The sequence below is a fragment of the Silene latifolia genome, chromosome X (assembly GCF_048544455.1).
Source record: "Silene latifolia isolate original U9 population chromosome X, ASM4854445v1, whole genome shotgun sequence".
In the NCBI taxonomy this organism is placed as follows: Eukaryota; Viridiplantae; Streptophyta; class Magnoliopsida; order Caryophyllales; family Caryophyllaceae; genus Silene; species Silene latifolia.
Genome location: NC_133537.1, coordinates 259,028,714 through 259,054,690, shown reverse-complemented (window position 1 = coordinate 259,054,690; position 25,977 = coordinate 259,028,714). Strand labels below are relative to the sequence as shown.

General features: G+C 37.5%; 1 long non-coding RNA gene across 1 annotated transcript; it reads right to left on the bottom strand.

Moving 5' to 3' along the window:
* Positions 1-13,122: 13,122 nt before the first annotated feature.
* On the bottom strand, positions 13,123-19,108 carry LOC141623930 (uncharacterized). The gene is made up of 2 exons (XR_012533734.1): positions 18,782-19,108; positions 13,123-13,494 (listed from the first exon to the last, which is right to left on the bottom strand). It is a non-coding gene; the product is annotated as an uncharacterized LOC141623930 (long non-coding RNA).
* Positions 19,109-25,977: the final 6,869 nt, after the last annotated feature.

The following is a 25,977-nucleotide window of genomic DNA, read 5'->3' as shown; positions in this document are numbered from 1 at the left end:
TCTGATAGTTTATTTACATTTCTCCCTATTTTCTCTTATACCCTTATTTTCTCTTCCCCTTAAACTTTAGTAGTTAGAACATCAAATTCAAAACCCCCAGTTTGTGACCGAGAGATTAGACTACAGTTAATAGAAAAGCCTCTCTGTGGATTCGACCCGACTTCCCTAGCTATTTATAGTATAGGCTTGTTGGCATTTATTTTTGGTGTTGAACGACACGCATCAAATTTTGGCGCCGTTGTCGGGGAGGCAATTTTCATTTTTATCTGTGTTGTTTATTTCTGTCTTGTCTTAAGGAATTTTATTTCCTTAAGGCTGCTCTTATTTATTTCCTTTTAGCTGTGTATGCGCGGTCTCGTAGGGGTGAATTAGTTGAGGCCGATCCGAATCCGAAAGATCCTTTTTACGCAGAAAGAGGGAGTTAGAAAGAGTTCGTCGGGAGGAAGTCTTGAGTACTTCTGACAGTTCGGTTATTGAGGAAACTTCTATTCGTGAGACTATTATTCCAGTCAAAATGCCTAATATCGCGAGTCATTCGGAGCCTACTGCTGACTATATTCCGAAGGGGTTCAAATTGTCTACCGATGAGGACGGCAATACCTTCGACATTCGGCCGTCCTACATCAATTTGGTCGAACGGAATTTGTATCGGGGGGTCCCGGGCGAGGATCCTAGGAAACATATGGAAATATTTGCTGATTATTGTTCATCCATCCCTACATCCAAGGGAGTGACCCAAGACAAGATAAAGGAAGTTCTCTTTCCTTTCTCTCTGACCGATAATGCGAGGGAATGGTTGACGGACCTGGATAGAGAAGCAGCAGGTATCACGGATTGGACTACTTTAGCTCTAGCCTTCTATAAGAAGTACTTTCCTCCGCAGAGGACCAATGCATTGAGGGCCCAGATTACTAATTTCAAGCACACGGGTTCTGAAAATCTGTTTGAAGCATGGTGCCGCTTTAAGAAAGCTGTGAGATCGGTACCCCATCATGGATTCCAACAGTGGTTTTTATGCAACCAATTCTATAATGGGTCGTATGATGATCATAGAGCCATTTTAGATCTTTGACTAATGGTAGATTCAGTAGCGAGGTTGATGATGATAAGGGCTGGAAGCTTATTGAGGAGATGGCTAATCACACTCGAGAATATGGGAATCCGCGGAGTGGTACACGGACGATAGCTAATGTCGAATGTGAGGATATGGATGCTAAGTTCGAAAGGCTTAATGCTAGGTTTGACCAATTGGAGATGCGATCTCCGAGGAGTCAACAAACGGTTCACATGCTAAAGAAAGACGATATGAATCTTTGTGAGAGATGCGGTGAGTCAAGCACGTTGCTATTGATCAATTGTTTTTCTTGATAGAGAGCAAGTCTTTTCTTTCCAGCAGTACCGTCAAGGGTATAATTCGGGGTATGTCCATCCAAATCTGCGTTGGTCGAGTCAAAATGTCCTAAATCCTACTCCTCCACCGCAGCAACAAGCTTATGTGCCACCGCATAAGCAAAGTTATCAAAAACCCCCGCAATTTCCAAATCCGCAGCAAGGAAGTTCTTCATCTGGAGGAATTTAGAAGTGGGAGAGCTAAAATCCATGATTCAAGCTCTCGCTACACAAGTGAATAGGTCGGACCAAGCAACCAATACTACTATCAAATTGCTTGAGTCCCAAATAGCTCAAGTTGCCGCAAATCAATCCACGAGGCAACCCGGACAGCTGCCTTCTCAATCTGAAAAGAGGAAAGAAACGCTGAATATGATAACATTGAGAAGCGGGTGACTTATTCTAATGCGATATTCTTACCGATGTTGTTTAAGCACGAATTCCAATGCTACTGCTGACAAGATCGATCGACTCTCGATCGAGAGGTTTGTGTTCCTCGATCGAGAGAAAATGGAGAGATGGAGCTCGATCGAGAGGCTGCTATAGCTCAATCGAGCACTGCTATTGGTGAAGTCTCTCGATCGAGTGAAAGTTGTGATCGATCGAGAGATTCTGATGATGAAAGTGGTCGATCGAGGCCAATGAGCAAGCGTATGATTAATAACGCTTTGATTCGTGACACGCATAACGGAGCTCCTATTGAAGATGCTCCATATCCAGGGCGCTTGAAGAGGGTCAAGAAGACGAGTTCTGAGTTCGCACGTTTCGGTGAACTTGTGCGAGGATTGAACGTAAGTGTTCCGTTTATCGAGTTGCTAAAAAGGTACCTTCATATCTAAAATTTATGCGAGAAGTATTAATGCGTAAAAGGACCATAGATGATGTTGAGACAGTAGCTTTGACGGAGGGGTGTTCTGCACACCTCCAAAATAGGACCCCACCTAAGCTTGCTGACCTTGGAAGTTTTTCGATACCGTGTCACATTGGAATTTAATTAATTGATAATGCGTTGTGTGATTTAGGAGCAAGTGTTAGCGTGTTACCCTTGTCTTTGGCCAAACGGTTAGGATTCACTAAATTCCATTGCACCAACATGACGGTCCAGATGGCTGATCGGACCTTGTCACGACCTTTAGGAGTACTGCAAGATATTCCTGTGCAAATAGGAAGATTTCTTATTCCTGTCGATTTTGTCGTGTTAGATATACCCGAAGATAATCACACTCCAATTATTCTGGGAAGACCGTTCTTGCACACTGCGCAAGCGGTTATAGATGTCGGGTTGCGCACTCTTACGTTTAATGTCGGTGGTGAGGAATTGGTTTTTGCTAAACCCGCTACTCATAGGGGTTCTATGCGTGTTTTGGAGTGTCATGCTATTCCTGCGGTTGGTGTTGTTATGCCACCCATGATTGAGTCACCTTCCATCCCCGTTGTTGATGTTGAGCCCCCTCGTGTTGTTACTTTACCTGCTACACTCACACCTCCGCCTCAGAATGAGAGCGATAAGGAGGACCGTGTTATTCTTTGTTACTTGTACAGACTGGATGGGGAGCTTTGGCGCTTGACCAAGGCGAAATGAGTTCCAATGTTGGAATGGGAGAGGGCGATGGTGGCAATATGACACGCATTCAGCGGAAGAAATAAAGTTGGGACATTCGTCGGAAAGTGGTACTTATGTTTGGAGAAGAAAGTTGGAAGTTACCGCACCGAGGGTAACTCCGTTAGCCGAGGCCTAGCGAGGCCCGAAGGACTTAATTGAGCATTAGCCGGGTTTGCAACCCCGTGCAAATTGTAATAGACAATAGATTTTTGAATTTCTTTTATTGTTTTTAAACTTCTTTATTTGCGTTAGACACTTAGACTATAGACAATTTTAGCATAGAAGACAATTGTGGACTGTAGACAATTTGCTGGTAGTTTGGGATATTTTTACTGTCAATTTTCCAGGTACAGAAAGCCGCACTCAAAAGATAATACATTAAAATGCGTGCCAGCAGGAAAAGCTCTCGATCGAGAGGATTTTTGAAGAAAAAGAGCTCGATCGAGGGAGTCCGTTCTCGATCGAGTAAGAGGAAGATCAAGGGACAGCCACCTCTCGATCGAGAGGTATGAATTAACTCGATCGAGAGGATCTGAGAGCTAAAGCTCTCGATCGAGAAACTTGTATCTCGATCGAGAAGCTTAACGGGTATATAAAGGGAGTTCTCTTCTCAATCGTCTTCTTTATTTTCTCGACCCCAATTCCTTCATTCCTGCATTTTTCAATCGATTAATTACCTTGCAAAATTGGTTTTCTTGCCCAAAATCTTTCTACAATAAATTACCCATATAATTACCATTCCTAATTAATCAAAAGCCCTCTCCCAAACTCCATCTTTTTCGATTAATTAGAGTTTTCGGGTTTTTAGGGTTTATCAATTTGAATTTTTCGAATTTGTGCTTATTGTTTCGATTAATTAAGCTTGTGTGGGTATTCTAGCATCAAGTAAGTCCGACCTTACTCTTCTCTTTCAATTAGTTGCAATCCCCATTCCCTTTTTTGTGATTTAGGGTTTATGTGGTTGTTTAGGACGAATTTTTCAATTAAAATTGTAATTTAATTATTAGTCTTGATGCTATTGTAGTTATGGATTCCAGTAAAGAAACCCCCGTCACTGAGACCGTACCTGAGACCGTTGCTAATGCTCAGACGGCTGCTTCTTCTGTTGGTGTTGTTACTCCGGTGGTTACCACCACTGCAGCTTCGGCTGCTGCTTCTACCCCAGTGACGGAGAAACCCACAGCCGCCACCGAGGTCACAAAAGCCAAGGTTGTGGGAGAGGTGACACCTGCTGCCCCTGCCCCTACCAGGCCCTTTTCTATGCTGGATCGAGGAGTCACGCCTCGATTCCCGACACCTGGTATGCTGCCACCTAAGCCGAGTCAGCAGGCTAGTTAGCTAGTCACTACTTCCAGCTCTTCTGGGGCTGCAGTTGCGAGAGAGGCCACTCTTACTCCTTTACCGGAGTTGCCCACGGTTCGTTTCGTTTCCACGGATCACCGGGCTCGGTTATCCGCTTTACTTCGTTGCCCTCTCTCCTCCACCCGTTTCATTGCGCGGACTGACCTAGAGACCTTAGAAATTTATGAGGAGGTCTGTAGTTTTTTGAACGGGACGGGAATGTCGGGTCTGATTACCTTGCAGGAGGCTGCTATTCGTATCCCTACATACGCGTTTTTTAGCTCCTACTCTTTTGACACCGACTCTTACGCTTCCAACCACTCTAGTCCTTGCATTCACTTTCGACTCCGCAATGAGTCACACCATTGGACTTTGGCCAGGTTTGGGGAGGTTCTAGGCCTAGTTAGTGACGGCCCCATCGAGCCGCCTCGGGATATCCTTCAGCCGCTTTGGGCTGCACTTTCTCACACTCTTTACCCCACACGGAGAGGAGCCCACGTACACTTACCTGCTCCCCGTTACTTCTTGCGACTTATGGGAGAGACCATCTTTGGGCGACCTGAGCCCAATAACGTGAGCAACACTAAGCTAGCGATTCTCGCGGGGTACCTCAACATTGACTACGGTACCCCGTTTGTTCTAAACATTGCTTATTTGGTAGCTCAGCATTGGAACGGAATTGGGAAGAAGGTCAAGACCTCTGTTGTCTGTGGCGGGCTAGTGACTAGGATTGCCCGCCATCTTTACCCCTCTGAGCCTGGACTTACCGCGCCTCATAAGCAGGCTTACCTTGACTTGGCTGCCATGGTTGATTTTGCCTGGTTCCCAAAGAAGAAGGGCATGAGGACGTGGAAGATTTGTGGTTCCACGTCTGTTACCTTACCGTGCCCTACCCTTCCTCCACTTTTACCGCTCCCGACTGCTGCTGAGGGAGCGAGGCTACCTCCACCCACCTACCACCTTACTTTCACCCCTGCATCCTCCTCTTCCAAGAAGAGGAAGCGGGAGGCCGGAGCAACTTCTTGCTCTCAGGCTCAGACTCAGGCTGGACCGACGCCCGCGTCCACGCCCCCACTTACCCCTCCTCCTTCTGGATCGGCCCTGCCGGCCAATTTTGTTTGCCCTCCTGCTTTAGGGGCGCCCGAGGTCATGGACCAAGGGCGTCGTGATGCCTTGCTTTTGGATATGTGCAGGTACCTTTCCGAGATGAGACGGGATCAGGCTCTTGCCTTATTCCCGATCTACGAGTTCCACATCCGAGCACGGCGACCGATTCCAGAGGGGTGGCCGCATCCCTCCTTCTACCGATATCCAGAGGGTGGGTACCCTCCACTCCCTTCTGACTCAGAGGACGAGGTGGAGGAGACACCGGTAGCACGAGAGTTGCGGTTGCGAGCTGAGCAGGCGGCACAGCGGGCTGCCCGAGAGGAGGCGAGGAACCCCCCATATACGCCAGGTGCGGAGGAGGTAGCTGGAGACGACGATTAGAGGTTCCCCTAGTTTGTTGCTGGTTTGGGGAAGCCGTCTTGTGAGTACCGTCTTCCTTTCTTTTTCATCTTTGTATTTATTTATTGTATTTTAGGAGCATGTATTAGGTTTGCGTACCCCATCTCCCATTTTGCTGTTGTTAGTTAGTTGTGAAGACAATGAGGACATTGTCTGTTTTGGTTTGGGGAGGGTATATGCATCCTTTTGCGTCTGCATTTGCATTTTGTTTTGCATTCACGTTTACTGCTTTATGCTTTTGTTTTTCATACAAACATCAAAAAAAAAAACATCAAAACATAAAAAAAAATATATAACATAGCATGTTTACTTTTGCATATAGCAGAGTCGGATTGGAGTTCCTTAATGATGACTTTGCACTGCTAGTCGTTTATATGCCATTCCTTGCCTTTCATAACTGCCTTGTAAGAAAATTAAAAGTGATTTCTCAAATTTTGTTGTGGAATTTACTACGGATTATTAGACTTGACTCGTAATTTTGGCAAACTACCTATATATTCGAGATATAGAGCCATAATCGGTGACATTCACGACCGCTTTTCCTAGGAATTGAGAGTAGTTACTCCCCGCACTTCATTGTATTGCATGTATATGAGTTTTGATTTCCTTTTGCCTGCACGCATGGGTTTGTGGTCGGTATTACGTGTTTTGAGAACTATTGCATATTCCCCTTTCTCATTTTATCCCATGAGCTCCACATTAGCCAAATCCGCTTGATTTGCCTCAAAACTACAACCTATATTTAGCCTACCCTTGCTGAGCTAGTTAGTAGTTTTGTGGAATATATTGTTATGTATCGGATTTTGGCTCGTATATCTTATCTTGGAGTATGTTTTAATGAGAAAAGAAAAAAAAAAAGAAAAAAAAGAAAAAAAAATCAGCCAAAGAAAGAAAAAAAACCGTGTAAAAAGAAAAGAGAAAAAAAAAGGGAAAAAGAAAAAAAAATGGCTGAAAATCATTTTATACCTCTCGTGCTTATTTATACTTTACGAGGTACATTCATTATGGATTCTTGTGTTGTATATGCCAAATTATAAGGCATTGAGTTATTTATATGATTGGAAGAGTGGGATGTATTTTATTATGGTCTTGGTTAGGTTCTAGCTCGGCTTTTACCTTCACATTTCCATATTTGTTTTGCCTCTTCTTACCAATTGAGCCTCACATATCCATATTATGCAATTGTTCGGCACGTGATAGTCCTTGAACGGTGGTTTTGCGTGTGTACGGTGACTGAATCATTACTCATGTTAGTTAGCGTTACATGTTGTGTTGGTCGCAGTCTAGGTGAGAGTCTGCAATTTCTTCTTTCTCTGCACACATATTCTTACTTACCATTTGTTTTGCTTAGAGAAGAGTGAACCGGGAGAGTCCAAATTTATGAGTCTTGCAAGGTCGAACATCCAATGTAATTCCATGATATGCATAAATTTGTTCACCTGCTTTGAGCTTGGCAGTAGTTGACTTTGTGCATTAAAGCGGTTTGGCATTGACTAGTAGTTAGCTCTGAAAGTTACTCCTTTCCATTAGGTCTTTAGTTGCATTTAGTTTGCTTGGGGACAAGCAAAGGTTTGGTTTAGGGAAGTTTGATGCGTGCATATTATATAGACTTTTGCGGTCTCTTTTGGCACGCATTTCTATGTATTTGAGTGATATTATGTCGCTTTATACCCCGAATAGGCTACTTTGTGCTTTTATTGCTATTTTGCAGATTTGTAGCGGAAACCAACCTTTTGTGGCCTCGAGATAGCATCTCTGGAAGATGGACGGAAAAGAGGACGAAGGACTCATGCATGGGGAAGCGTGAAGACGAAAGTTAACCAAATTAAGCAAGTCAGGACTACTACGGAAGGCGAGAAGTGATCAAGATCTCGATCGATCACATTTGGCTGTCGATCGAGAACACAGAGGAACACAAGCCCTCGATCGAGCTGTCCTGTGCTCGATCGAACTGTCAAGCCCTCGATCGAGTTGCCCTGTGCTCGATCGAGCTGTCATGTGCTCGATCGAGAGCCTTAACCTCTCGATCGAGAGGTTCTCCTTTACGTGGGCTATTAAAGCCCGTAGATTAATAAAACTACTCGTGAAGTTTTGTTATAAAAACAAAAAGACGGGTTACTAGGTTAATATCTTTTACCTATCATTCATTTTCCCATATACATTTTTACTGCGTTTACTGTTCACTGTTTGGAATTTTACGATCTAGGATTTGGTTGTTCTTTACGCCGGATTTGCTACTATAGTATAATTCCTTCCCTTAATCTCTTCTCTTGTTTATGTTTTATATTTGCTCTTTTAGTTCATTATTAATTTCGGCCCTAATCTCGTTATTGCTTTATACTATTGTCACATCATGTTTTCCGTTAGCATTTCGTTATTAGTTGTGTTAGTTAATATAATTAGCATGCGTAGCTAATTTCTTTATATGCCGGGATGAGGGAAACCGTGTTAGAAGCATGTTAGGACGACTACTAAGGTAGTTATGCGGTAGGAATCAGATCTAAGCAATTTATTTGTAGATCGGTTAAATGAGTGCACGCAGGAGACCGTCTGTTTAGTTAACCCCCGACCTGGATCGAAAGATTGGAAGGGTAGACTTGTTTAGTTCTGATAATTGACTCCTATGAGGGCGAAAGTCAAGTAGGATGACCTTAGGGCGACTTTAGACCGAAAGGTATAGTCGGGTTTGAGACCGAAAGGAGATAACCTAGCCCTTCCTACTAATAAACTTGCCGACCTAGTTATCCCGATAGCGCGTAGAACACGACGTACCGAAATCCCGGCATATCTCTCTTTATCTGATAGTTTATTTACATTTCTCCCTATTTTCTCTTATACCCTTATTTTCTCTTCCCCTTAAACTTTAGTAGTTAGAACATCAAATTCAAAACCCCCAGTTTGTGACCGACAGATTAGACTACATTTAATAGAAAAGCCTCTCTGTGGATTCGACCCGACTTCCCTAGCTATTTATAGTATAGGCTTGTTGGCATTTATTTTTGGTGTTGAACGACACGCATCACCAAGTATCAAGTATTTGATGTCGAGTTAGATTTAAAGTTGATTTGCATGCAAGACGGAAATTAAACACCCATTTACCGAGTTAGGTCTATGGTGCATAACGTGATCCATTTGTCTTAGTAAGGCGTTTTGCTAATACGATGTAAAATGGGCAGATTCGTCATTTGATCCGTCATGTATTCGGGTTAACCGAAGTCGGGATCGTCCTAGACAAGTGCTGGAAGAAAAGAGGGTCTGCATCAGGCAGCCTATATAGGCGCGAGCCATCAGGCGATGCAAACATGCCTGTTCTGGTTTGAAATTTGGAAAATGAGTGGCCTGTTTAGGCGCGGGTCAACAGACGATTGAAGGGTCATCTTCTGACAATTAAAAGGTTTGTAAAATGGTTTAAAAAGAGGGTTTTTGAACCCGTCTTGATTTGAAAAGGTCGCTTAGACCGCTTTTGTGTTGATATGAAGAACGAGACTTGAATAATTATCATTATTTTGACAATATTGGATGTCGGGTTCGGTTTTGCAAGCTTGACATGAATAGTTTTGAAAATGATTATGAACTAATTGTTTTAAGTCCATTTGTTTGTGATTAGCCAATGTTTATCATCGTACTCGGGTTAAAATCCGACATGGTATGTAGAACCAAGGATGATTTTGTATTTATGGCTAATGCATTTGTTTTGAAAATGTAAAGAAATGAAATAAAAGGTTTTAAAATACCTTTTAAAATGTTTTTAACCAAATATTATCACCGAAACACGGATTAAACCGTCATGGTATTAGGAATCAAGGGTGAAAAATATTTTATGGTTAAAAGTTTATCATAAAAATGATTTGAAATATTTGAAATGATAAAACCGATTACAAATAAGAAATGAAATAAAGAGGAAGAAGAAACCAAACACGGCTGGATTAAGGCCTGAGAGGGGCTTTAGGCGCGATCTCTGCTGCTATTCAAGCAGCCCCGGTCTCCGGCCAAAATCCGGTTTTGGCTCATTTATCCCATATTTGAATCATGTTATGCATGTTTTAGCATGTTATAGTCATAAAACAGATGAAAAACATGATAGAAGAGGATTTTTACACCCTCAAACTTACATGCTAGGCTTGAGACGAGAAATCGACGAAAGTGTATCAACTTGTTTGGTCGGAAAACTCAGTTTGAAAACCGTTTTAGCAATGTAAATAGAGTGTTTTAAGTTTAGTTATGGTGTAGTTGGTCGAGATGGTCGGTCAAGTGATTTAATGCACGATGACGGTACCAAACAATGTGTAAGGCTTGTGTTTTCGATCGGTAGGTCGAAAACACGTGTCGGTTTGTGACTTAAGAAGTCGAGTCTAGAATTTTAAGGGAGAAATGAGGGGGCAGACACTCGCGTAAGGTATTATGGTGTGTGAAGGTGGGTATTTATAAAGAAATGGGTGGTTGTGTGCGTTTTGAGCGACGTGGCCGCATGGGCTGTTCTAAGAGGCGCGAGCCAATTCGCGGGTCTTCGAGGTGTCTTGTGTTGGAGTATGTGTCATCAACAATAGTGCGATCACATGTTTAAATTTCATATTAAGAATACGTAAGGGATGATTCATTTATATAGTCAACTGATCAACATTAATCAGTAATGATCAGCTAACTAGAGTTAGACGTTACTGTCGTTTGACGGTGATGATCAGTTGATCCCTTAAGGTCACAACTAAAGGACAATTCCCCTAATAGACAAATTGATTAATTGTATGACGATACAAGTTAATCAATTCCTTAAAATTGAACAATTCAATCGTGAGAGAGAATATTTATATCTTATTGTAATTGGATTAAATAAGATTTATTTTAGTAATTGAAATACTTTATTACTAAAATTGATTATTGTTTGTGAAACAATTGAGAAAAGAATGAATGGTTAATTATAATTACAATATGTTGTGAATTATAATTATATGACCCATTTTATTTATGTGATCAAGTATCACTAGTCAATTTATTATATGTAATTTAATTAATGTATATAATGATATTTATTTGATAAGTATGCATTAAATTAATTAATAACATGTAACATACTACATGTGACATATTGTGTGATAAGTGACAAATTGACAAAATAAAATAAAGATCTATTTTACACAAATGACCGAAAAATGGAGGGATTATAGTGGGTTGTGGGTGATATTATTTTATGTGATAAAATACATATTATCATGGCTATTCCTTACTAGCCTTACACGCCTACTCTAATTAGTCTTACACATCCTATTTCTTGTGAAGACCAAAAGTAAAAGGAAGATGCCATCTTTTGGCATTTTGCCTACACCCCACCGGTTCCCCCTCTTTCTTTTTAAGAGAATTCATTCAATATACATGCATTCTTGCTCATCTCTCTCACAATCTCTCTAAACTTGTTTTAGAAAATACAATAAATTGTTCATCATAAATTATAATCATAATATAAGATTACTAGTGTAGTAATAAGTATATTATTAGAATTAATTTAAGGATACTACTATATTAATCTAGTTAATTAATATAATAGTTTAAGGGACTTGTCTTGGGTGCAATCAAAGGAGGATCTCTACATTGGAATTTTGGAGGATCATCCATTATATTTTAGCTCAAGAACAAATAAGGAAGGTGACCTTATTTGTGCCCTTTTTCGAGCCATATAACAATGTAAGGAACATTGTTTTTCTTATTAATCTTTTATTTAGTTATGCATGCACTAGATCTTAAGAACATATATTAAAAGGTTAATTAGTTCACTATTAGAAGAGTCTAATAATAGGTATATGAACCTAACAATTGGTATCAGAGCATAGGATGTTGCATGCATAATCAGTTATTGTTTTTCCGAGTTAAAATGTTAACATATAAAACTAAAAATTTGTGATTTATTAGATAAAGCCACGAAATATTGATGCATGTTATATATTATGGTCCTAAAATATTTTTAGGTCATTTTTATGATTTATGATATTTTATTGCTCATTTTAATGATTTTTAGTGAAATAATTACATTTTTATGAGTAAAATGAACTTTTATTAACTAAGAATAGTTAAACTTCACTACTAGTTGTGATTTTTTTAGTATGACCTCAAATGAAAATTTTGTATATTGTATGTAAAATTTCGTATTAATGTTTTTTTTTTTTTTTGGTGAAGAAATTTCGTATTAATGTGATTAATATTTCATGATTTATGATTTTTATGTGGCTAAAATGGTATAAATGGAGGTTAAATAACTAAAAATGGTTAAATTTAGTTTCTGACCTTGAAAACTTTATATGACCTCACATGCATATTTTACTTATTGTATGTAAAATTTCATATTAATTCGATTAATATTGCATGATTTATGATTTTTATGGGATAAAATTGGATTAAAAGGAGGTAAAATGGTTAAATATAGTTAAACTTCGAAATGGGCCATGAGATTTTAATATGTTGTCACATGCATGATTTACACACTTTATGTAAATTTTGAGATGAAATGGTTTCATTTAGCATGATTTATGAATTTTTGGTGTAAAATGACATAAATAGTGACTATTTTAACATAAATGGCTAAAACGAATTACATGGCATGAGAAAATTATTTCAGGTTGCATTTATATTCCACTTATCAGATCTAAAGTTTTAAAATTGATTGGATTAATTTTTGTATACTTTGGATGTTTTATTTGATAAAACCGATAAATCGTAACTATATTTTCTCAAAATAAATTCGAAAATTTTAACCATGATTTTTGACGTTATGAGTGTCATGGATATATTCCAGAATGTTCAAAAATTTAAAATTCAAATTTTGAAATTATTGAAATTTAATTTGATTTATTTCATAAATGTTATGATTTTAAGGTCAAAATGAGCATAAAATTATACCAAGTTGAATTATTGTCAAAAATTGAGTGATGACTAATTTTTGAGTCCTAAGAGTGTTAGGATAATTAACTTGAGCTTAAATTTGATTTAAGTATTGATTAGTGATTTTAATAAGTTATTATCACGCATTTCCATAAAACCGGGTTATATAATCGATATAAGTTAAATAGGGCGATTTGGCACATAATTTGGCATGATAGATACATATTATAATGTTGCATATTTCAATTGTTGAATGTCTTTTATTTATATATAATTTTGAATTATGTAATTTTATCTTAGTATGACCTTATTTTTAATCGATATTACCCGTAATGAAAGGGAATATTGATTCGGTTGTAATTTGATGTGATCTCGCATAACTTTTATTTTTACTAGTTTTTTACAGTACAAATGTATAATAGGAATAACATTGTATTATTATTATTATTATTAGGGTTATTTCATGAGAATAATCCAACCTATGCCTCTCTTTCTTATATTAATCCAACCTATGTTTTAACTCATATTAATCTGACCTATACACTCATTTATCTCACAATACACCAAGTAACCGGCTACTTGTTTGTCAGGTCACACATAAAGGAAAAAAAAATCATTTAAGCAACAATAATCCGCTTCATCCTTTTCAATCTCCATTCTCTTGTTTCCTCCATCACCAATCTTCAAACAGCAAACACCAAAAACCATCGCCACTTAACAGCACCATAAATCTGCACCACCTCCACTGAACCGCATCAAATGAGAGTTTTTAGACAGATTGTGTTACCCTATCAATCAAAATGCACAACTAAAACCAATTATAAACAAGATGTGCAAATCCCAAATCTTAATATTAATCACAAACCTTAAATCTCAAAATTAATCACAATATTTATCTATCAAAAAGTATAACTACTACAACTCTAAATAATTGAAATATATATAAATTCACAAAATCAGAAAGGGTGAAATCAAAAGGATAAAACTTAGCTTGATTGTAAAATGCATCACCTTTATAGGAGGCAGGCTTATTCATCTATTTTGGTTGTAGTTTTGTAATTGATCAACTGTTACTTCATAGTTCTTGAACAGTGCGAGATACTTGTTATTTGGATGTTCTCTTGTCTCTTTTGTAGCACAATCACTACAACGTAATCAATCCCATTAGCTTCTGGAGTTGAAAATTCATAATGTTTCATATGCGAATCTGGTTATGCGTTGTTAATTGATTGGTTTAGAAGAAATTATTGGAGAATGATAATGAAGAAGTAAGAAGAAGAAATGAATGAAGAGGAAGAAATAGATTCAGGAAGAAGAAGTAAGAAGAAGAATAAGAATACGATAAAAGGGGATGTGAAACTCGAATGGATAAATAGATGGTTCAATATATGGGGTGTTTGGGCGGATGGCGGAGGAGTGAGAGAGGTGCGGTGGTTGTGAGCAGTAAGATAGAGGATGTTAGAGATTTTAGGAATTCTGGGTTGTGTTTTTAATTTGGGAGAAGTTGAAGAAAGAGGATGAGTTAACTCAGTGAGGAAGAACAAAAAAAAATAGGGCTTATAGCTTTATGACCGGGAACTTTACAGGTTATAAGAGGTAAAATTAAGCTAAGTTCAATGAGAGATAAATGAGTGCATAGGTCAGATTAATATGAGTTAAAACATAGGTTGGATTAATATAAGAAGAGGAGGCATAGGTTGGATTATTCTCATGAAATATCCCTTATTATTATTATTATTATTGTAATCATGGAGTTTCTTCAAGACGGTGCCATTCGGAAAGGCGTTCTGTAACACCCCTCATTTTCGGCTAATTAAAAACTTATATTTATATACAATATTGAGCCAAACTAGAGAGGTATTATAATCAATATACAAAGTCTCTTATTATAAATCCTTTTCAAAATGAAAGAATACAAAATGGAACCAAAACTTTATAAATTCTTTAATAAAAATCTTCTTTTGAAATAAAATCCTTTTGAACTGCAGCGGAAGTAACCTGAAATAAAATCAGAAGACAGAAAGGAACTACCCCAATAAGTAACCAATCTCAATCCATACTGTCAAAGGTACAAAGTACCCTGCCCAATCCCATAAATATCACAACCTCAAAACCAATGTGAAACTTAATATTCTTAAAATCTTTCTTCTGTCAAATATAAATAATCAGCCTTCTAACAACATCTTGACACCAACTTAATTCATAGCGTGTTCTCCTGCACTCACATTCACTTAGTTAATACTCCTTAAATCTCCACATACATGGCCTCCTTATCATAAATAACATACCTCTAGCTATAGCAAAATTACATTAGCTATCTCTATTTATTTATAAATAATATTAGAGTGAGGATAATTCACCTTAGGACATAAATAAACAAAGTAGGCAACAATTATATAGTAAGAACTTTACTTCCTTGAGACTAAGAGTTTAACAAGAAACGACTGGCCATAGACTTAATGTGCACACCTCTACACCAGGTTGTGGACATGGGCCACGGGGGCGCTTGGGAACAAGCGTTTGCATTTGTGGAGTCGCCACCAATTTATTGTGGAAAATTGGAAACCATTCGAATACCTCGTGCCATGTCAAGACACAAAGTAGTGACATGAACACCAAGAACTCGTTACCCTTAGCATTCTATGTCTAGAATGACTCTCGTGGATGCCAATGAATACGGATGTTTACAGAGATCTGGAGTAAGGGGTGAGGGTACGTATTAGGAAGCTCTTTTGATCGAACACCTAATCCCGCCCGCCTCGATAGCGGCCTCTACTAAATTGTCGATTATATGCATGCAATGCAACATCCATTAGATTAATCCTAGCATGTAAAGAATTAGACTAAGTCGGTGAACAAGTAATTAACACATAAATTGGGTCGAAGTGAATGTTAGATTAATTACATGTGAATGCCAAGTAAATAAATCATACATAATAAATACGAATACGAAATAAAGAAATAAATTACAATTGATAAACTTGAATGTATGTCACAAATATGCCCAAAAGAGTTTTAGAAATAAAATAAAAGAATAAATGAAAATTAGAAAATTGGAAAAAATAAGGGAATTGGAAATTGATTTAAATTAGGAAAATTGGAAAATAAGGAAATTTGAAGAAAAGGAAAATTTGGAAAATATGGAAATTTGGAAAATAAGGAAAATATGGAAAATATGGAAATTTGGAAAATATGGAAAATATGGAAATATGGAAAATATGGAAATTATGGTGATAAAAAAATAATGGTTAATTAAAATCCTAATTAGAAACCTTACATCAGAACGAGAAGAGTTCAGAGGCAGAAACCACCTCAGAACAGGCGCAGCATCTGCCGCGTCCTCTGGAAGAGGCGCAACACTTCCTGCGTCTGTTCTTGAGTTGGGTTCTGACTGTGAAAGTCAGACTCGCGGTTTTTTAACGTTCGTTGGTTAATTTACATTGATTTATTGATTGGTAACTCGAGTAGAAGTGATTAATTGATTTACATGCATCTGGGATCGTCATGAAGTGAAAGAAAACAATTTAAAATGAATTATTATAAGTTAAATATTATTTACGATGTTGGAATTGATTTATTTACAAACTTGAAGTTAATGGTGGAAACAAAGGATTACGAATTGATGAAGAAAACAGATTTAAAACATGTATCAAAGACGAAATCAACGGACTTGATATGAACGAATCGAGTCTCTAAAATCCGAGTTTGAATTTGTGACGAAAACCCACAAATATTAATTATAAGGGATTTAAGTCGAAAATTATTGAAATGGATTCATAAAAACTAATTTGAAAATTACTAGGTGAAATAAGGGAAAGAACGAAGAAAGAAAAATAAAAAACGAAAGGAACAAAAACCCGAGGAAGAAGAAGAAGTGCATCAACTGAAAGCAGCCCCTGGAAGAGGCGCAGCATCCAGTAGGTGCATCAGTTGATGCGATTCTTCCCCATGTCAGATTTGTGTTACTTCCGTTAAAAGGGTTTTAAAAAAGGTGATTTTAAAAGACGGTTTCGAGCATGCTTATGGCATAAATTCTTGCATTAATTATGATACAGAAAATAAATACATTAAATAAAATACATTAAATAAAATTGGGATTTTACACCCTCAGACTTACATGTTAGCGTCGCGAGATTTAATTAAATCGGTTTTTAGTGGTAACTCGACTCGATCTATAATGCAAATATGAAAGTGCCCTTGAAAAAGGATTTAAAAGAAAATTGAATTGATTAATTGATTATGGTGTAGTGGAGTTGGTCAAATTGGTCGGTCATGTAAAACGAGGCTGGTACTCGGAAGGATCCGAGCTTACGTGGTCGTAAGTTCAAGCACGTAGGCACCAAAAAGTAAGAGCGTGGTCTAGAATGCAAAGGGAGAAGAGAAGGGCGGACACTCGCGTGAGAAATATGTGAGACCGAAGGTCTCTATTTATACTAATCACACGAAGGAATTATGGAAAGAGTTGGATACGGAAGGAAAGATCCGGAAACAACCGACTTAGGTTAAACACGGAAACTTGGACAAAAATAAAACCTTGAGGAAAAGGCGCAGCAAGTGCTGCGTCCCTTGGAAGAGGCGCAACACTTGATGCGTCCTTTCCTTAGCGGGTTCCTCCTGCGCAAGAAAGCGCGTTTGACAGCCTGTCGTATTTTAGGCATAACTTTCTCTAGAAGAATCGAAATAAGGTGATTTCGGTGTCGTTGGATAGCTAAGAAAGATATCTAGAACTTTCTGTGAAATAGGCCTGACCCAAAAAAGTCGTTATCACCTAGTAAAACGGGCCTAAAGGTCGGGTTATCATTTTAGCTAAATGAAATGCACATTTTGTAATGTAAACTTTTAGTTTAGCATAATGAAATGACATGAGACTCAAAATGAGATATAATATCAACATTTTATGACATGCTAACCTTAGGTAGACAAGCACATTGCTTTGACACGGGATTTGACGATTTTAGGAAATGAAGACGGTTTTTGACCCGGACTTCAAATGTACTCTAATTACTGCCAAAACGACCGTAATGACACCTAGACGACGACCATGAGGTAGACACAAGTGTTTGAGTTACCTTTTATTAACCGATTTACGAAACATCATAAAATCGCGACATATGCTAAACATGCGGCCCAATCATCACTGGGTGTTTGGCGGGAGATGCAGAAACAAGGTGTCTACACAGGTCTGCGACTGGATACGAGCATCTAATGGAGGAAGTGGAGATCAATCCACTCCATACAACTACTAAGGCATTATTTCATGCCGGGCTTGCCACTGCGGGTTGTGAGCCAAACTATAATCCTGGGCATTTTTGTATGCCGGCTCGCCACTGCGGGTTGTGAGCCAAACTATAATCCTCGGCATTTTTATATGCCCGGCTCGCCACTGCGGGTTATGAGCCACACTATAATCTTCTAAAGGCATTGTACAATGCCCGGCTCTAAGGCCAAAGTCCCAACTTTATATCTAGGTACAACTTTAATCCAAGTATAGAGTAAACTCATCTCATCATCAAATTAATACACCGTATAACTAAAATGAATGTATTCATATCTCATAATAATCAAATCAGAATCGCTAACGTAATCCAGTATCAAATTAACTTCTTTCGTTTAGAGACTCCTTGATTTTCACTCCCTTAACAACTTAGCTAACACATAATTTTATATTGTCACCCTTAATTAATCGTTAGCTATAACACTATGCCCATGACCATGTGAAATTGTGAACCAATGACAAAGGACCTCCGCTTCCGCATTAATCCGTTCCCCAATATGTAACCTCTATATGCTACCTCTCTGTGAACTACTGCAATCGACCAAACTCTTAATCCTCATTCCATATAGCAATTAATCCATGTAAACAATCAACCTATCTCAAATACACTTATATTTATCCCATATCCCAACTGTTAACTTAACAACATAAAATAAAATAGCTCTATTATACATAAAACTATAAACGATTTATCACATACTACCTTCAGTAATCAACTTATTAGATGAAACATGTACAAGCATATAATCATATAACCCAAAAAAATATTAATAATATTACGATCGGTAGAATCGTATTACCTTCAACGGAAGGTCAATTCATGCGGCTGACTCGAGAATAGCGATGATTATGAAATTCGGCAAACAGAAATCGGGAAGGTAAAGAATCGGAATATCGTTGCTCGTGAGATTGTGGGCATCTCTACTCTTAGCCAAATATGGGAAATTGATAGACAAAACATAGCAGCAAGCCTTTGTAGCAAATGAAGAATTGGTTATTTGAAGAGGTTTTTCCCTCTGAAGATAATCATGAAGACAGCCCTCTCACAACTCCAATGTGATAAGTGTCATAAGAAAACAAAAGGGACCGCTTAAAATGGATGACCACGTTTTAGTTCACAATTCACGATTTTTTTTTTAATTAAAGTATTAAAATGAGTATTATAATTTTTAATTAAAGTATTAAAATGAGTATTATAATATTTTGTTGTTACACGTTCCGACAAATACGGTGTTCTTGGGAGGTGTGCCACTTGAAGATTCAAGGGACCAAAGGAGTTGGTTTCCGAATATCTAATAGATTATTTGATTTTCTATTTTAGGAAAGCCATACTAGGAATTTACTGTTATTGCTTTGCATTTATTTTAATATGTTGCATGCATTGCCAAATCGCCATAACAACACATGCATTTCATATCGAGTCATCGACCGTGTCAATTATAATTATCGTAGTTCACCACTTTAGTTCACTTAAAACGTGATAGATAATAAATTGACAAGACCTCTCACTACATAATAATTGAGAATTAGCCTTACCAAATAGTAGAAATCATGAGTCCCAATTTCATAAGGAAGTAGGCTCGGCTCACCGGGGTGCTAAACTTGTTACATTTTTGGGTAAGTGGGTAATAAAATGTTATTACATCGAAATTTGGATTGAGCTCAACGAAAGTATTCGTGACCGTAGTCGCATGTGTTCCGGGCTAAAGATAAATATTAAAGTAATTTTATCGACTGAGAGTTCTATAAGTAGAATCGATTAAAGAGTTAATCCACCGAGTTATATTGATAAGGGATGAATCGGCTCACCGTGCCCGAATTGATATGAATTTGGATCTCGGGATCGTTTATAATAGTTGGGTAGAGGTCATTATATAAATGCTTAAAACTTGTTTAAAACGTTTACAATTATTATCAAGACGATAAATGTTTATTAATTCCTTCACTTCCTATTTTGTAGTCAAAATTGTTTTTTCAATTGCAATGGCAACTCCAATTTCATCCGCAACCACTAGCTCGAATACTCTTACACCAATCACCATTAATTCATGGCTCCAATCATTCGATGAAAAGTGCTCCGAGTATGACAGTGATACGATTAGAGAATTACGCTTTGGCATTGGTCAGGATGGAAATCTTTGCTACTTTACCCCTTCCACACCTCCCACTCCAATATTAATGCCCGCCACTTTGGTAAGAAAATCTTGCGAAGAAATTCTCACTAATCCGAAGGCATCCTTGTTTGTAGAAACAAGGATAAATATTAAATTCAGTAGGAGTTCAAGCAAGAATGTTCTTGCAACTGAAAGGAGTAATGGTATTATTAAAGGAAAGGCAAAGATGGGTAAGAAACCCAAACCTGTTAATGAATTGGAAATGGATAGTGAGACTACCACAACCAAAACCAATAAGGATGCCCAATCTTACGAAGAATGTCATTATTGTAATGTCATGGGCCATTGGAAGCGAAATTGCCCGAAGTATTTAGGAGATATCAAAGCTGGACTTGTCATTCCAGTTAGGGTTAAGGAGTGTGGAAGCATTTAGCAAGGGAACCATGGATCTCCAATTCGCAAATGGAACTAGAGTAGCCGGCATTTCAAAAGGAACCCTTGTGATTGCCTTAGCTAAGTGATTTTAAATTGCATCTACATAATGGTGATTATGTACCCATTTTTGTCTAAAACATTATTTCCATTTCTATGTTAGACATGCAAAACCAATCGTTGTATTTTGTTTGAAAATTGACATGGCTGGGAGCCAAGTCACTTCTCTTAATGGTATTCATGTTTTAGACACTTCCAACTCAACTAAAGATATCTATAACATACAACAAAAGTGTTGGAATATGTGTCCTCCGACAATAATGCGATCACAACTGTCGATCATGATGATCACATGTTTAAATCTCATTTTAAGAATACACGTGGGATGTAATATTTTACAGTCAACTGGTCCACACATATCGGTAATGATTGGATGATTAGAGTTTGACATTACTGTCGTGCGACGGTGGTGATCAGTTGATCCCCTTAGGTCATACCCAAAGGGTAACACTCTTAATTGATTATTTAATTGATCGTATGTCGATACGGGTTAATTAAATTGCTTAAAATTGACGGACGATTTTGTGAGTATTATTGACGTATCTTATTGTAATTCAATTAAATAAGATACGGTCTAAGTAATCAAATTGTTTTATTACTTAGATAAAATTATTGTTTACGAAATGATTGAAACTGAATGAATAATTCATTATAAATACAAGACGTTGTGATTTTATAATTGATAAACCGTTTTGGTACAAGTAATTATGAATTACTAAGTCGATTTTGTACATGACGTATTTTTATTAATACGTTGATTTTTAATATGTTAAAAATACATGACAATTTCACATGACTAGTAACATGTGACAATTGACAAATATAAAATGGACCTCCCATTTTATGTAAGTGCCGAAAGTTGGAGGGAGTATTAGGTTTAAATTGTGTTAATTATGTTTAAGTGGAAAGCATGATGATTGCAACCTAATATAGCCAGGCATACCTATTCTTTCTTGGGTAGAATAACAAGCTCATGCATTGGCTCTACTCTCCCTATGCCAACCGGTTTTTGGAGGTCTAAAATGCCAATTGTTTTTCCTCTAATCATTCACTTATACACAACATAATTTATAGTGTAAGAAATTATAAAAACTCTCTCTATCTCTTATGAAAATTAGAGAAATAAAATCTCCAAAAATCCTAACTCTTGGCCGAAATTACAAGAGACAAAAACAAATGTTTTGGGTCAATTTTTAGTAAGATTAATATTGTTCTAGTTCTAATAATATTAGTCTTTTAAGAGGTTACCTTAGGTATTCACTTTTGGGAGGGATTCTTCTTTGGATCCTTTGTTCATCCATATAAGGAAAGCTCAAGAATAAGTGAGAAGAAGAACTCATTTGTGCCCAAAATCCGAAACTCCCTTAGTAAGAAAGATGATTTCTTCTCTATTCTTATTCAAGTTTGCATGCATAAGATCTAGTTTTAATTTTATGACTAAATTAAAATGTCACATATATGAATATGTTAAATAATGTGATTTAATATTAAACTAACAAGCGGTATCAAGAGCCTTAGGTTGTTTGCATGTAAATCGGTTTATAGTTTTTCCGAGTTATATGATTAACATACAAAACAAATTAAATTGGTTTTATGAAGATAAACCTTAAAATAAATTTGCATGTTAAAAGTTTCTGGTCCTAAGTGATTTTTAGGACATTTTGGTTTGTTTATGGATTTTATTGTTCATTTTATATAATATTGGCATTAAAATGTGATTTTTATGATAAAAATGTCATTTTGGACGAAAAATAGCTAAACTTCGATTTTTTCAGTGGTTTTTGGATATGTTTTCACATATATTATCTACTGATGGCCTGTAAAGTTTCATGATCAAATGAGTTGTATTGCTCGAAATATGGATTTTTCAAGTTAAAATCGTATTTAAATGGGTAAATAGGTTTATATGAGTTATATTTCGAATCTGGTCATGGAAATTTAGTATATTGTCACATGCAATTTTACAAGATGTGTGTAAAATATTTGGCTATAATGAAGTCTTTATGCATGATTTATGAATTTTTGATGAAAAATCACATAAATAGTGACTAAAATTAGTAATAATGCTAAAACATACTTCATGACTTAAGGAAAAATGTCACATGTTGCATTTTATCATATATTTCAGATCTAAAAGTGAAAAGTTCATAAAAATAATTTTTCTCATATTTTTATGGTCATATTTGTTAAAACCGATAAACCGCAACATTGTTTTTCTCGATAAATTTTCGAAATTTTTAGCCTAAGTTTTTGAACATTATGAGTGTCATGGTATTTTTCTAGAATGTTCACGAGTTTAAATTTCAAATTTTGAAATTATTTGAAATTTTTATGATTTAATTTGAAGTTTATAGCATAATTTTGTTATTTAGGTCCATTTATGAACAATATTTAGAAAACAAGTTTAATTATTGTCAAAATGTTAGTGGAGACTAATTTTGAGTCCTAAGATGGTTAGGGTAATTAACTTGTACATAAATATGAATTTATGTAATTATTGTGATTTTTAAAAGGGTTAAATCACGCAAATCCGTAAAAACCGATTAATATACGATATTGGCTCTTTAAAGGCGATTTAGCATAAAATTGAGCATGTTCATACATATTATAATGCTGCATTTTATTTATGATTGTCATATTTTAATTTTATGTAATTTTTGAATTATGTAATTTTACTTAGTATGGCCTTAGTTTTAATTGATATTACACGAAATGTATGGGAATATCGATTCGGTTGTAATTTATTGTGATCTCGTATCACCATTTTGTAATTTAATAGATTTATTTTATTTTAATTACAAATTTTGATAGGAAATTATGTAATTCATTTTGTAATTTAATTATGTAACACCCCCATTTATTTAAGGGCCTGAACTAGGACTCCTCAGATAAATGACGGTGTTACCATCTCGGAAACCCGAGGCAGTAGATAACAAAGGAAAGAAACACAGTACTTTATTAAAATGTTTATAGTGAGATTACAACTGGAATTAAAACAAAGCCTCCAAATATATGACCAAAAGATAAAGTCTGATAAAACTACTAATAAGACTAAGGTGGGCTAGGCACTAAGTCAGTCATCCAAGCTCTCTTCCCGGCCGGCTCCCATCAGTCTCTGAAATACCTGTCAATCTGCTCCCCAATAATTGGATCATCACAAAGCGTACACGAATACACGAGTGGTCACCGCGGTTTGGAGGGGAAAACAATGAAACAATAAAATATGATATGCATGCTCCTCCGTCACCTCCATCTCCATCTCAACTCACATCTCATATCTCATACCCCGGACAACCCAGCCATGCCGATCCCCGGTAGACTATATATATCGACCGTAGCCGATCTCGCCACCAGAACCGAGGACACCAGGCAAGTCCTGCAAACCCGCCGGGCCTTATCACAACTCACATCGTATCTCAACATCGTCACTCCTACACCATCCTCCAACTCCAATGCATATGAAATGCTCAACATAAATTAATGCAACACAATATATATATTAATGAATGAAATCATGCCAGCTACCGAATGTTGTGATAACAAACTCAACACGATCAATTCAGTCAATCACCTTCCCGTATATGAATCATAACGTAAATCAACAACCACGAATCAAGTCAACACAATTCAACAACAACGATAGTAGGTCAAGTGTATTTCCCTACCTCAAAGTGCCAGCAAATCCAATTAAGTAGTTCAAGCAGTCCAGAAAATAAAGCAACGAATCTGATTATCGATCCTTCACGAATCCGTCACCTAAAACAATTATAATATTTATAATTACTAACTACTAAATATAGAAATCTCCCAAAATAGAAGCTTTCCCAAAATACAATCCCGACACCAAACTTATGCCCAACTGATAACTAAAATAACCCGATAAGTATTTGACCCAACTTCCCAAAATAGAAGGTTACTAAAAATAGAATTTCTTCAAATGGAAACTTTCCCGATATAGTAACTTTTCTCTTTTAACAAACCCGACTCAAAACCCGACTTGAATTATTTTAAAAGACTCGGGAATTTAAGTTAAATAACTAATATGATAAATAAAGATTAAACAAATTATACGCTTAAGAAAACCCGAATCAAATATTGAACAACTCAACGACCCGACTTAAACCCGTCTTTAATTATTTAAATAACTCGGAATTAAATTAAATAAATTATTTAGAAGACTCGGGAACTAAATTAATTAATTAAGAATACGACCCATTACGAATTATAACGATTTAAACTATGACAAAACCCGTTTCAAAACTAAAACAACCCGTCCACAACCACCGTCCCTTCACTCGCATCCCCACGCTCACACGCGCCACCTCTCCACCGTGTCAACCACTGCACCCAACACCCACTCTCCGACCCGACCACCAACGACCACCCCCATCAATCGATCGCCGCCGGCGAGTCAAACCAGCGCCGTCGTTTGTCCGTTCACCACCGTGCCTCCCCATACGCCTTTGTTCTCGACTGCGCAACCACCGCAGCTCTCACTCATCCCCCGCCAAACCACCACCTACCGCGCGCGTCACCCCACGAACCTGCACGCCGTGGCACCACTGTTTCGACCTCCCCCGAGTCCACGGTGGTGCTACCCCAACTTAACCATCTAAACCGCCTGAAACACCCCCTGCTAAACCCGTTGCTATCCCCCTGTTGCTGCCGCCTTTCACGGCCACCAACACCACCCAAAACCACCCCAACAACCACCAAGTCACTCGTCTCACACCACTCTACCCCTATACCCCTTCAACATCCGCCATAAACGCCCCTATAAGACACGAAACAACCACCAATAACTCGACAGAAAGATGAAAACAGAGGAAAGGGTTGACTCTTACCTTTTTCCGCCACCACAACCGCCACCAGGGCCACCCACGGCCGTCGACAATAGTCCCTAGCTCTTCCTTGCTTCGCTGTCAACACCCACGGCCACTCTCTCTCCCTCTCTATGCGTGAAATCTGATGTTTGGTGTTGATGAAGGAGGGAGGCGTGAGGGAGGCGGGTTGAGGGAGGGAACTATTAGGGTTAGAGTATACTATTAGGTTTAGGGTTTAGGGTTAAAGGGCTGAACATGTTATTGGGCCAAATCAAATGGGTCGAGGGTAAATGGGTTGGCTCACATTTTGAATTCCGTATAAACCTGTCTCAACTAACTTAGATCGATACAACGCGAGTCAAGTAAAATAATTAACGTAATTATCGACTCAACAATTAACCCGACTTAATAGTAATATAAAATGTATAATAACTAATATATAATAATATTCGTTTAATCGATTATATAAAATACGGGGTATTACAGTCTTTCCCCCTTAAAATGAACTTCGTCCCGAAGTTCGCTCCCGTACTCAAACCTCAGAAGGGTATTGTATATCGTACATAC